This window comes from Apium graveolens, chromosome 6 (assembly GCF_009905375.1).
Source record: "Apium graveolens cultivar Ventura chromosome 6, ASM990537v1, whole genome shotgun sequence".
NCBI lineage: Eukaryota > Viridiplantae > Streptophyta > Magnoliopsida > Apiales > Apiaceae > Apium > Apium graveolens.
Window position 1 is genome coordinate 122,573,900 of NC_133652.1, and position 12,942 is coordinate 122,586,841.

The 12,942-nt window shown below is 35.7% G+C and overlaps 1 non-coding gene across 1 annotated transcript; it reads right to left on the reverse strand.

Annotated features, from left to right (window-relative positions):
- Positions 1 to 12,590: 12,590 nt before the first annotated feature.
- Positions 12,591 to 12,697, reverse strand: LOC141669961 (small nucleolar RNA R71). Its single transcript, XR_012554214.1, has one exon. It is a non-coding gene; the product is annotated as a small nucleolar RNA R71 (small nucleolar RNA).
- Between the last annotated feature and the right edge of the window lie 245 nt (positions 12,698 to 12,942).

Consider the following 12,942-nt stretch of genomic DNA (forward strand, 5'->3'; position numbering starts at 1 on the left):
CTGATCAACATCCAAATTTTGATGCCCACCTAAAATCTGATCTTCATCATCTAGATTCAGAATTGGTGTTGTTGGAAAATTGGCATTGAAATCTGCATCCAAAATTGGTGTTGTTGGTGGAGTGAGTTGAGTTGGTGGAGCTTCCAAGTACAGAACCTCAGGAACAACCAAGTTATGTATGTCTATTTCAGCACTTGTACCTGGGTCTTCAGCATGTACTGGATCAATTATAGGAGACACAGGAGGTGTGGGCACTTGCTCTGGAATATCCTCTTGCTCTTGAATAGGAGACTTTTGAGCTTGAGTAAAGTCCGATTCAGCAGCGGAAAGTAATTCAATTACTATAGGTTCTGTTGGGATTAGAGATTCCCGACCCCTTTCCTTAGCTACTGTTTCCAGAACTTCTTCAGAGTGTGATGATTCACTTACATCCCTCCTGGCTCTTTGCTTTTTAAATCTCTTTGCTGAAGTAGAGACTTTGGGGGCTTCATCATCAGAATTTAACTTTCTAAGCCTTTTGAGGGGCCTAGAACTCCCAGTTTCAGTATCTTTTGAAGAAGAAATCTTCTCAGCTTCTACAACAACAGGTTCTGATATTGGAACATGTTCCTCATTATCTGACTCATCTCTTAGAACTATTCTCCTTCTCTTCTGCTGAGACTGAGGCACAGTCTGTGTCCTCTTGGGTTTTGAAGATGAAGGCTTCACTGATTGTGATGAAGGTTGTGATTGAGATGACTGTGTTGGTTTGTAATATGTCCTGATGGAGGGTTGAGTTGGTTGAGGTTGAGAATTTTGAGGTGTTTGTGTAGTTGTGGTAGGTGCGGATGGAGATTGGGTTGGTTTTGATGAGTTGGTGGGTTGGACATCAGGATAGACAGATGTATATGCTTGTGGATCAGCATTTACGAAGATCTGTTTTACTGACTGAGGAATCTGTAAGGGTCTCAGCACTTGTTTCTTATTGTCAACATTTAACAAATCATTAAAAGCCCTTTTTACAAGCTTAAAGGGTGGAATTAAATCACTGGCTAGTGGGGGCTCATCAGTACAACAAAAAGTATATATAAGCTGATAGAATCTAGCAAAGTATGCTACATTCATATCCTCTGTCATCCTATCCCCTATGAAACCTCACAGCACTTGTAAAATCGAAATGAGTTTGATGGATAAGGGCATACCCGATTTGCTGACTCATGATGGGAATAGCATCAAAGTTGGAGCATTTATTGGCGAATGCCTTGGTGATACAATCAAAGAAAAAGCTCCATTCCTTTCTGATATTTGATCTTTTCAGTTGACCTATCTTTCCCAAACTTTTCTCATAGCCCAGACTGGCCATAAGCTGCTGTAAAACAGGATCTTCCACTGTTGAGAATGTACAACCTTCAGGTAAGTGGAGAGCTTTACGAACTGCTCCTGGAGTAACCACATGCTCGACATCTCCTGATGTGAAAATTATGCTTGGTGAACCAGCAGCACCACCATTATCAAAAAGCCCAGTTCGCCAAAATGTCAGCACTTGTTTTCTTGAAATAGTTTGAGGTTGGGTCAAAGCATACCCAATCTCACTAATGGCTAATAAATCTTGCACAAAGTGCAGATCTGATGGAGCTTCAGCCTTGTTCAGGATTGCAGCATAGTTATTTGGTACAAACTTGGCTCCATCAACAATTAAATCCTTGGGCGCCATCAGAAATAAGTGAGAAATTAGTTTGCTTGAAATGTGTTTGATGAAATGTCTGTATAGAAAACCGTCAGAAAATGGGAGAGAATAAGAAAAAGAGAGAGAGTGAATAGAATAAATATGTGAATAAAATATTTGAAAATCTTTTATCTCTTTTACTTAGACAACCCACGTGACAGCAGTTGAGAAGTGGAACAGACCTTTACACCTGTCAGCCATGCAGCAGTTAAGGAAAAAGTTAATGGGCATGGTAAATAAATAATGATTACATTGCACGTTCAGTTTTTTTAAAAAAAATTGTTCCCATTAAACAAATGATTATTACTGCTTTATCTCACATAAACCGATATTCTGTAAAAATATGACCGTTCAAGTAATGACCAAAAATAAATCAAGTAAATAAATACTGCCACGCCAGCATCAGAACTTGATTATTATCAGAATTTAAAAGTCATCAGAATATGGCTCCTTTCGTACAGTCTGTGCTGGCTAATCTGCAACTACAATAGAGAGCGTGGTTGGCTTATGTGGTCCTTCATTAATTCTGTCAAGGTATTCTGGATCTGTATCTTCCAAAAACATAGACATCCTCACCTTTCATATGGGATACTCAGAAGGTTCCAGTATGGGAACCCTAATAGTCTCATATCGATTATGGATTTAAGTCTTTGGAGTTTCTTCAGTTTTGGTGGGCTTGGTTGGAGTTTATGTTTCTTCAGTCATGATTATTTTTGGATCTTTAATGTATGTATGTTAACAGATTGCTCTGATACCACTTGTTAGGCCACACACACTGTAGAAGGGGGTTGAATACAGTGTCTAGCACAATCAAATCAAATTTAAGAACTCAAGTAACAGAACACAGATTTTATTCAACACAATAAACTCTGTTACAAAGAACTGTTCTCTCTCAATGATGAACAAATATCACGAGAGCTTCTAGGGTTACAATGAATAATATTCTCGAATCAGATAACACATATAGTGTAAACCCTATGTTGTGTTTATATAGACACACAGTTACAAGATAATCTTCTAATTGATATCGAACATAAGTCTGTATCCTAAAATATATCAACTAGATATCTTTTCTTCCAAGTATTCTATTCTTCATAAAATTCTTCTTCATGCATATCTCTTCTTGTTTTAGTCTCGATCTTCTTTCCTTTCAATCAGCCGCCTTCCTTATCTGAAAGTCTCCTTAAGTCCTGATATTATCTCCTGATAAATATCTTCTGATAACTTAAGTTCTAACAACTTAAGTTCTGATATCTTAAGTCCTGACTTCAGTATAAGTACTGATTTCCAGTTAAGTCCTGATTTGTCCTGTTAGTTAAGATCTGAAAAACTAAACACAAATAATCATTAGACATGACATCACAAATATATCTAACAGGGTGTATTGTTTGTTAAGAAGAAAGACGACAATATGTGACTATGTATTGATTATCGTGAATTGAATAAGTTGACTATCAAGAACAAATATCCTCTACCACGGATCGATGATTTATTTGATTAGCTACAGGGAGCCGTATGATTTTCTAAGATATACTTGAGGTCGAGATACCACCAACTGAAGATCAAGTCCGAAGACATTCTCAAGGCTGTTTTTCATACTAGATGTGGACATAATGAATTCCTTGTTATGGCGTTCGGTTTAACTAATGCACCAGCAGCGTTTATGGATTTGATAAATAGGATATTCAAGAAGTACTTGGATGAATTTGTGATTGTATTTATTGATGACATCTTGATTTACTCGAAAACCGAAGAAGACTATGCCGAGCAATTTGAGGATGGCTTTGGAAATCTTAGGAAAAGACCAGCTTTACACGAAGTTTATCGAAATACAAATTCTGGTTAAAAGAAGTACAATTTATGGGCCATGTTATCAGCATTAAAGGAATTAAATTTGATCCAACAAAGATTGAAACCGTGTTGAATTGGGAGAGACCAAAGACACCGACAGAAGTTAGGAGTTTCTTGGGATTGGCAGGTTATTATAGAAGATTTGTTACGGATTTTGCGAAGATTGCTACGCCACTAACCAAGTTGACTTGAAAGAATGAAAAGTTCATATGGGATGATAAGTGTGAAAAAAGTTTTTAAGAGTTGAAAATCGATTGTTAACCGCGCCGGTACTTGTGCTACCAGATGAGCAAGGAGATTTTGTTATATACAGTGATGCTTCGTATCGAAGACTGAGATGTGTACTAATGCAGCACGGTAACGTAATTGCATATGCCTCTACACAACTGAAACCTCATGAACAGAAATATCCTACACATGATCTGGAACTAGCAGCAATCGTGTTCGCATTGAACTTTAGAGACATTATCTTTATGGTGAAAAGTGTGAAATTTACACGGATCATAAAAGTCTAAAGTATATCTTTACACAGAAGGAACTTAACATGAGACAACGAAGATGGCTAGAATTGATCAAGGATTATGATGTTACAATTAGCTATCATCCAGGAAAAGAAAAGTCATGGCAGATGCGCTAAGCCGGAAGGAAAGATTGAATATGTTGACTTCTTCAGAAGATTTGGTCAGAGAATTTGAGATATTAGAAATTAAAGTTTGTATTCCAATGAAATCCACTGAAATGAACTATTCAATGAAATTTCAGCCAGAACTGTTGGAAAAGATTTAAAGATGTCAAGAAGAAGTACTTGAGGATCTGGATACCGAATGTACCCGAATTAAAGGAATAAATCCTACGGGACACTCACAACTCAAGATATTCCATACATCCAGGAAGCACAAAGATGTATGGAGATTTGAAAGAAAACTTTTAGTGGCCAGACATGAAGAAAGAAATAGCAGAGTGGGTAAGTAAATGCTATACATGCCAAGGAGTCAAAGAAGAACATCAACATCCATGCGGATTACTATAACCACTAAATATTCCGGAATGGAAATGGGAACATCTAGCGATGGATTTTGTGGTAGGACTTCCAAGAACCAGAGCAAATCATGATGCAGTTTGGGTGATAATCGATAGACTAACGAAGTCAGCACATTTTCTTCCAATCAACGAAAGATTTTCACTCGACAAGTTAGTGCACTTATATCTCAAAGAAATTATAATGCGAAATGGAGTTCCAGTATCTATTGTATCTTATCGAGATCCACGTTTCAATTCAAGATTCTTGAGACAGTTAAAGGAATGACTTGGTACTAAGTTAAATATGAGTACCACTTATCATCCGCAAACGGAAGGACAAAGTGAAAGGACGATTCAAACAATTGAAGATATGTTATGTGTATGTGCAATTGATTTTGAAGGCAGTTGGGATGAGCATTTATCATTAGTGGAATTTTCTTACAACAACAGCTATCATGCCAGCATTGGAATGCCACCTTATGAAGCTTTATATGGAAGGAAATGCAGATCACCTGTGTATTGGAATGAGGTTGGTGAACGTAAAATTTTAGGTCCAGAATTGATTCAGCAGACTAAAGAAAAAGTAGAGCTTATCCAAAAGCGAGTCGAAGTAGCGCAAAATCGACAATGCAAATATGCAGATCAAACCAGGATGGATATGGATTACCAAGAAGGAGAGCATGTGTTACTGGAAAGTATCATCATGGAAATGATTAATCAGATTTGGCGACAAAGGTAAACTGAAGCCCCGATATGTTGGTATATTTGAAATCTTGAAGAAAGTCGGGAAAGTTGCGTACGAGTTAGCCTTCCCACCTCATATACAACATATTCATAACGTATTTCACGTGTCAATGCTTAAAAGATATAATCCTGATTCTAGACATGTAATAGAATATGAGCTGATAGAGATTCAAGCTAATTTGTCTTATGTAGAGCAACCAATAAGAATTCTAGATCGGCAGGAGAGTGTTGCGAAATAAGCCCGTACCTTTAGTACGAGTTTTGTGGAGAAATCCTATGGTTGAGGAGTCAACCTGGGAACTTGAGAGTGAAATGTTAGAAAAGTATCCCCAGTTATTTTCTTAGCGAGAATTTGAAGAGAGAATCCTATTAAGGGGGGAAGGATGTAGCGACTGGGAAATTACGCTTGTATTATATCTTAATAAAGATAAATGATGTATGTTATTATGTCATTTATGTGTAATTAGTCATAAAACCCTAACTGTTACGTGTTATGTATGTTCTGTAACGGCAGGGTATTTATCGGGTATTTTGTTTCGTGTTAAAAGCTTTCATATCAAAATTTATATGACCCGGACTCTGTTTTAATAGCTTATATTTCAAATAAAATAATTGGCCATATTTTTCCTAGAATGGCTTGTACCATCTCGTTATTCTAAAAATCTAGATATTTTATAAATTTTCTCGTTTCGTGAAAAATGACTTTTTGGGGCCCCATCGGGTGTTAAAACCCCGCAAAAATCACATTTTTATTTTTATAAAATTATGGGACTTTTAATTATACCATTTTTTTGTATTTTTGAATTATTCACACTTTTTAGGAATTTTTGGCATATATACAGTATATATTAAATGTATAAAAATTAGAAATTAGTACTCAAAATTTATAAAATTAGGGGCCAATTAATTTAAAAAATGTATAATTAGGGCCTTAATTCTAATTAGGAGTATTATTTTACTTACTATAAATAGCCTAATTTATATTTAATTATTTATAATTAATAATTAAAAATCATAAAATTCTCTGGAATTCGGGTCGGACTTTTGAATTCGGGTTACACAAACAAGCAGTGATTTTGATATGATTTCGGCACCAAATGAAGTCGTTCAAGTACTCAAATTAAAGGTTTTGATCTGTTCTTTCTGTTTCTGATATCAATTTCAAGTTTGAATTCATAAATCTTCAATTTCGAATTCTACGGTTCATGTCTGATATGGGTATTTTTTATTATGGGGTTATTGAATGATTTTGATGATTGATATAGCTTCTCTGTGATGTTTGCAATCGATTTATGCTTGTTAATTGAATGAACGATTCCTGGAAAGTAAAGTTCGATTATTAGGGTTTATGTTAATTTTGATTTATACGTTTTTGAGTTTGAATGATTTTTGGTTTCTGAGATGTTAGGGCTTTGATTGTAGATGTTATGAGCTTTGATTTAAGCTATAGAACGTGGAGTTTCATGTACAGATGAAGAAAATGTTAGTTGGCCGGAGTTTGGTTTGATTTCGTCGGAGATGGAGATTACGGGATGATTTTGGTTAGCTTTGGCCGGAGTTTGATTGATGTAGTTGATTAGAACTGAAACCCTGTGAAAAACACACCAAACGGTGTTGTTTGTGGCATGAAAACGGATTACCAAAATCCTGGCCGGTCGCCGGATTCTGGGAATTTTCCGGTCATGTTCTTCATGTCCCAGATTTGACCCGTTTGAGCCGCTTTTGATCCGTTTTATCAGGAATTTTATTTCTGACAAATGTTTCTGAAATATCTATTTTTATTTTATTTTTATAAATTATAAAAGTCAGATTTATTTATTTTATAAATTGATTAATTAATTATTTAATTATTGATTTATTTTATAAATAATTCTGGAATATTTTCTAAAATTCAAAATTAATGATTTCTTTAATTATTTATTATTTATTATTTATTAATTATTTATTATTTAAAAATGATTAATTATTTTGATAATTAATCAAATTATTTTTAATAATTCATAATAAATTCATTTTAATTCCAAAAATTATGAAAAATTCATTTTTAATTCTGATTTTTCCTAAATAATTATTTAAAAAAAATTTGAGGTTCCATAATTTTGAATAATTAAATATATTGAATAATAAATTTATTTATTCTTATTTATTGAACAGTAATTGAACCGTTTATCCAATTTAAACAAAATGAAAGCCCTTTGACTCGGAAAAATGATTTGTTTTCATTAAAAATAGTTTTAAATCATAAATTCTTTTAGAAGAGAGTCGACTTTCAATATTTATTTACTTATATGCCCTATTATATTTAGAGACGAGTCCATTAAATTTTGTAAATTAGGAAACGAGCCTGAGATTGTTTAGAAATGTGAATAGTGAGTCGATTCGATTCTAAAAATTATTTTAAACCTAGAATGACTATGTGACTTATGTGCTATATGAATTATGTGGTTAATCGAGTCCTAATTGTTAGTAATTATTATACGAGTCAATTATAAGCGTACGGGTTGACAATGTGAGCTACGTGAAGTCGGTTTGAGACGCGATTGAGATACGAGTTGACTAAATAAGTGTCTTTCTTTGATAGAGACGAAGCGAACAAGGAGAATTGGGACAGTGTTAGAGAACGGTGATATACTTGTGGTAAATCATGTGAAAGGCAAGTTTCTCCCCTATTCTAAATTCAGAATATTGAATTTCTTTCAGATTCTTATCGCTGTTACACACTGATAGTTGTGTTCAGAAACACTGTTACACAATTATTATTCATTTGTTCATATTTCATTTCGATTCCTGATTTCTCCTCATTCATTGAATCCTCTAATAATATTTCGATAAATTATATATATATATATATACATATCTTAATATATTCCGATGTTGGGGTACATCAAAGCATACCGATTGTTCCGGTTGCTCATCTATGGACTGGATGATGATAGTTAGGATCAGGTATACACTTGATCTTATGGACCGGGAATGAACCAGATCCTTATATTGGGTTGTGGAGCCTGGGTACGCGAATGGATCTATACATTGAGGTATGGATTTGCACTGTATTTTGCCTGATCAGTGGGATATAACTGTGAACTTGTGTCCAGTCTAGTTTATTGATACTCGCCGATAGTGGCCTGCGTTCTTTTCTTGCAAGGTTATATCTTTACAGATATAACCAGATTACCGGTTCATTTAGCTTTATCATAATACTGTTGTTATATTGTGGACTTGTTGAACAAAATTTTGGCTCACTCCCTTTGTTGTTATACACCTTGTTTGTTTTTAGTTAAGAAAGAGAATGAAACATATCCGAACTTGCGTGGTAAAAAAGCGTGTCAAGCAGCGGGATCCTTTAATACCAAGAGTGCTGATCGTAATCCAGGAAGAGAGTTTTGAGTTACCTGAGCATGTGTAGTGTAAATAAGTGTGGTGATTGAATAAAATGAATTTAGTTTAAAACTTTTTTAGAAAAAGGTTTATAATAAAGAGAGTTCCGTGAGATTTTAAATTTGGTTTGTAATAAAAGTTAGTATGTGTTCTTGTTTTCATACCTCGACCTGAAAAGATCCTGGATATATTAAAGGGGTTAGATATATGTTTGTATAATTGTTATACAGGTTTATATTAGTACTGTAGATTATCAGATAACCCCCAGATCTAGACCACGGATTTGGAGGGCGTTACATGTATTATAAGAGATGGAGCAAAGTTCAGGCGGTAACAGTATGATGAAAGTTTGGCGGTGACTGGATGGGGCGGGGTAGAGAGACATAGAGGCGGGGAGATGATTAAGACGTGGAGAGAGAGGGGGGAGAGGGAGAGAGAGAGATCTAGTGGTTACTGACACCAGGCCGGGCGGCTGGTGGATGGTGAAAGGATGTTCGGAGAGTTCATGGGATAGAGGTTGGGGTGAGCTTGATGAAAATAAAATTAATAGTTTGTTATGTGCATAGGATTAATTAAATATAAAATTGTGTGACTGAGATTAGATCTCAGTTTCCATATTACTGAGGGTTTTCATTTGAGAAAAATTATGTGTATTGTATCTTATTTATGGTTATATTCCATATTATACATGTTTACACACACAAGCAGGGGGTCTTTCGGGAAACAGTCTCTTTATAGGTTGCGTACATCATACCCTCCCCAGACCCTATTTTATGCGGGATATACGGGGTATGTATACCCAAAATTATAAAAAAAATAGCATGGAAAAAAGTTTAAATGAACTCTTTATAATTACAGTAAACCAAACCAAATGTACCTAATATATCCCGCAAAGAGCAGGGTCTAAGGAGGGTATGATGTACAGTTAGATATATTTGTGATGTCATGACTAATCTGATGTGTTTAGTTTCAAAACTTAATATCAGGACTCAGCTGGAAATCAAGATTTACTGAAGATAGGAAGATATCAGAACTTAAGGTATTAGAACTTGTGATATCAGAACTTAAGGAAGGATATGCTTCAGAAGTAAAGTGCGGCTGATTTCTAGGAGAGGATCTGGACTAAACAAAGGAAGATATGCTTTAGGAGTTGGACGACTAGAAGACTTGTAAAAAGATAATATATGATTGATATATTTTAGTAAGAGATATATTTATATCAATTAGAAGATATCTTGAAACTGTGTACTATATAAACACAGTTTAGGGTTTACACTATATTTGTTATCATTCACGAGAAGATTATTCATTGTAACCCTACCAGCTCTTAATGATATCTTACATCACTGAGAGAGTAGATTTAACCTACTGTAACAGAGTTTGATATATTGAATAAACTTGTTTTCTGTTACATACTTGTGTTTATAGTCGAATTAATTATAGATACTATATTCAACCCCCTTCTATAGTATCATTGAGGCCTAACAAGTGGTATCAGAGCCAATCTGTTAAGCTTACAAACAGTTAAAATCCAAACAAACAATCAATCATATCTGAACAAGCAAAAATACCAGACCCTCAAGAACCTGCAAAGGTTCAACCCATTTAAAACACCAGTAGATATGAAATCATTAGGGTTCCTTTCCTCAGGGTGTCTGAGTACCCTCTATGGAGTGTGAAGATGGCCATGTTTCTGGAAGCTACAGATCCAAAATATTTAGAAAGAATTAATGATGGTCCACACAAGCCCACAGAGCTTTCTGTTGTAGTTGGGAATGAGCCACATAGGATGATTCCCAAAGAAAAGAGAGAATACACCACTGAAGACATCTCTTCACTAAACAAGGATGCAAAAGTAAGATACTTGCTTCATAGTGCACTTGACAATGTCATGTTGATAAGTGGATTTTATATCCACTTGGAATGCTTTATTACAAGCTTAAATTGGTGTTTTGGACTCAAGTTGTTGGTATTTTGATGTGTTTTTGTGTTATTGCATTTCAGGTATCAGTTATATGAAGAAAAGAGCTTTTAAAGGAAATATGATGAAAAGTGATCAGAATTGGAAGCTAAGGCCATTTTCAAGTTGTAGAGAATCTCGTTAGCTTCGCGTGGGAAGTTGAATCGCCTAATTCTGACGAGTAGAACTCAAGTTATGGCCAAAACAAGATTCATCACAAATTTTTCTAGACAGGAGCTGAGCACCCGCCCAGGAGAGCTGAGCACCCGCCCAGGAGAGCTGAGCGGCCGCCCAAGGCGCGGCTGGTCGCTGATTTCTTTGAAGAAGCCTTTTTTGAGTGGAATTTAACGATTTTAAGGGTCCAGGTCCACTAGGGGCGTATATATACTTAAAAAAAGGGTTTTCATCATCCGGGAAGATTGGGATACCAAGGAGAAGATCTAGAAGCACAAAACAACTCTGAAAAAGAAGATCTTGTTTTCAACTTGTGATTCTTTGAATTAGTTGTAACTTTGGATGCTCGTTTTCGTTCTTGTTGAACCTTGATCTCGTTTGTTCGTACTTTGATTATTATTCAGTTTATTAAGACCTTGTTTTATACCATGCTTTTATTGGAACCCATGGTGACGATGAGTTCGATTATGAGCTAATCGTTATCATGGGGTTCTAGCGGATTTACTTATGGATTTCAATAGTTAATTATTTCGATATCTTGGTGTGTGGTGATTGATTGATATCCTAGTATTGGTTGTGCTTATTCGTCTTATGTGCGTAGCTAACATATAAGATAACGTGTTAATCTCTATTGAAGCGACAGTGAATATAGAGGTTTAGAACTTGCCATACTAGCATAGGTTCATGTATGTGTATGCATGATTCGTAGGTAACTCTAACCGTTTTACTTGCCCTATGTAATCATTATGGATAACTTATGCTTAAACCGATATGTTGTCAAATTCTATAGAGATATAGGGTCTCAATAAAATTGGTGCCTATTCAGCTTCTATCTCTTTTGTGGATGTCTGGTAGAATGGTACTCGTGCAATGAAAGTTGTCGTTTATCAGTTTCGTGTTATCTGATTAGTGTCATCACCATCACATGCTAAGGTTAAGAACAATAAGGCTATTGAATGAAGTAGTAATGAAGTTAGAATCCCATGTTTGTCATATATAGTAATTCAACCTCAATTCTCTTAGTTAATGTTATTTAGTATAATCTCTTAGTTTGATAAAAACCTAATTTGTTATTTGTCTTAGCATTGAGCGATAACCATACATTGTTGTATAGGTGCATAAATTGAACTTAACCTAAACCAGTCTCTGTGGGAACGAATCTGATTTATATCTTATACTACTTGCGAACGCGTATACTTGCGTGTATTTTAGCGTGTGTTTTCGCCCTAACAAGTTTTTGGCGCCGCTGTCGGGGACTCGGTGTTAATTTTTAGTTTATATGCTTGTCATCAGTGGTCGTTAAAGTTCACTGACTCAGATTCTTTTACTTTCACGGTTTATTTGTTTGTATTTCAGGTACTCATTACATTGGGAGATCCAGCAGTACGAACGAGAACCTTGATGGATTTTTCTCAACCCAAGATCAATGACATTCAATCTAGAATTGTTCGGCCAGCTATCACAGCTAATACCTTTGAGATCAAGCCTGGCATAATTCAACGGGTGCATAATTCAATCCAGTTTGGGGGTTCTCCAATGGAAGATCCAAATATGCACATTAGGGATTTTATTGAGATCTGCGACACCTTCAAGTTCAATGGTGTTTCTGAAGATGCTGTGAAGCTAAGACTGTTCCCATTCTCTCTAAGGGAAAAAGCTAAGAGCTGGTTACACTTTCTACCAGCTGGTTCGATTACTACTTGGGAAGATCTTGCTCAGAAGTTTCTTACTAAATTCTTCCCTATGGCAAAGACAGCTGCACTCAGGAATGCTATTACTCAATTTGCGCAGCAAACGGGAGAATCGCTATGTGAAGGTTGGGAGCGCTACAAGGAGATGCTTAGGAAGTGTCCTCATCATGGAATTCCTGATTGGATGATTATCACTTGTTTTTACAATGGGTTAGGAGCACAGTCCAGACCCATGCTCGATGCAGCAGCAGGTGGAGCATTATGGGAAAAGAGCTATGAGGAAGCTTATGATCTAATTGAACTGATGGCTGCTAATGAATATCAGTATCCAGCCCAGAGATTCCCACAGAGCAAGGTAGCAGGAGTTCTTGAGGTGGATACAACTACAGCTATCACTGCTCAACTAAAGGCGTTGTCTA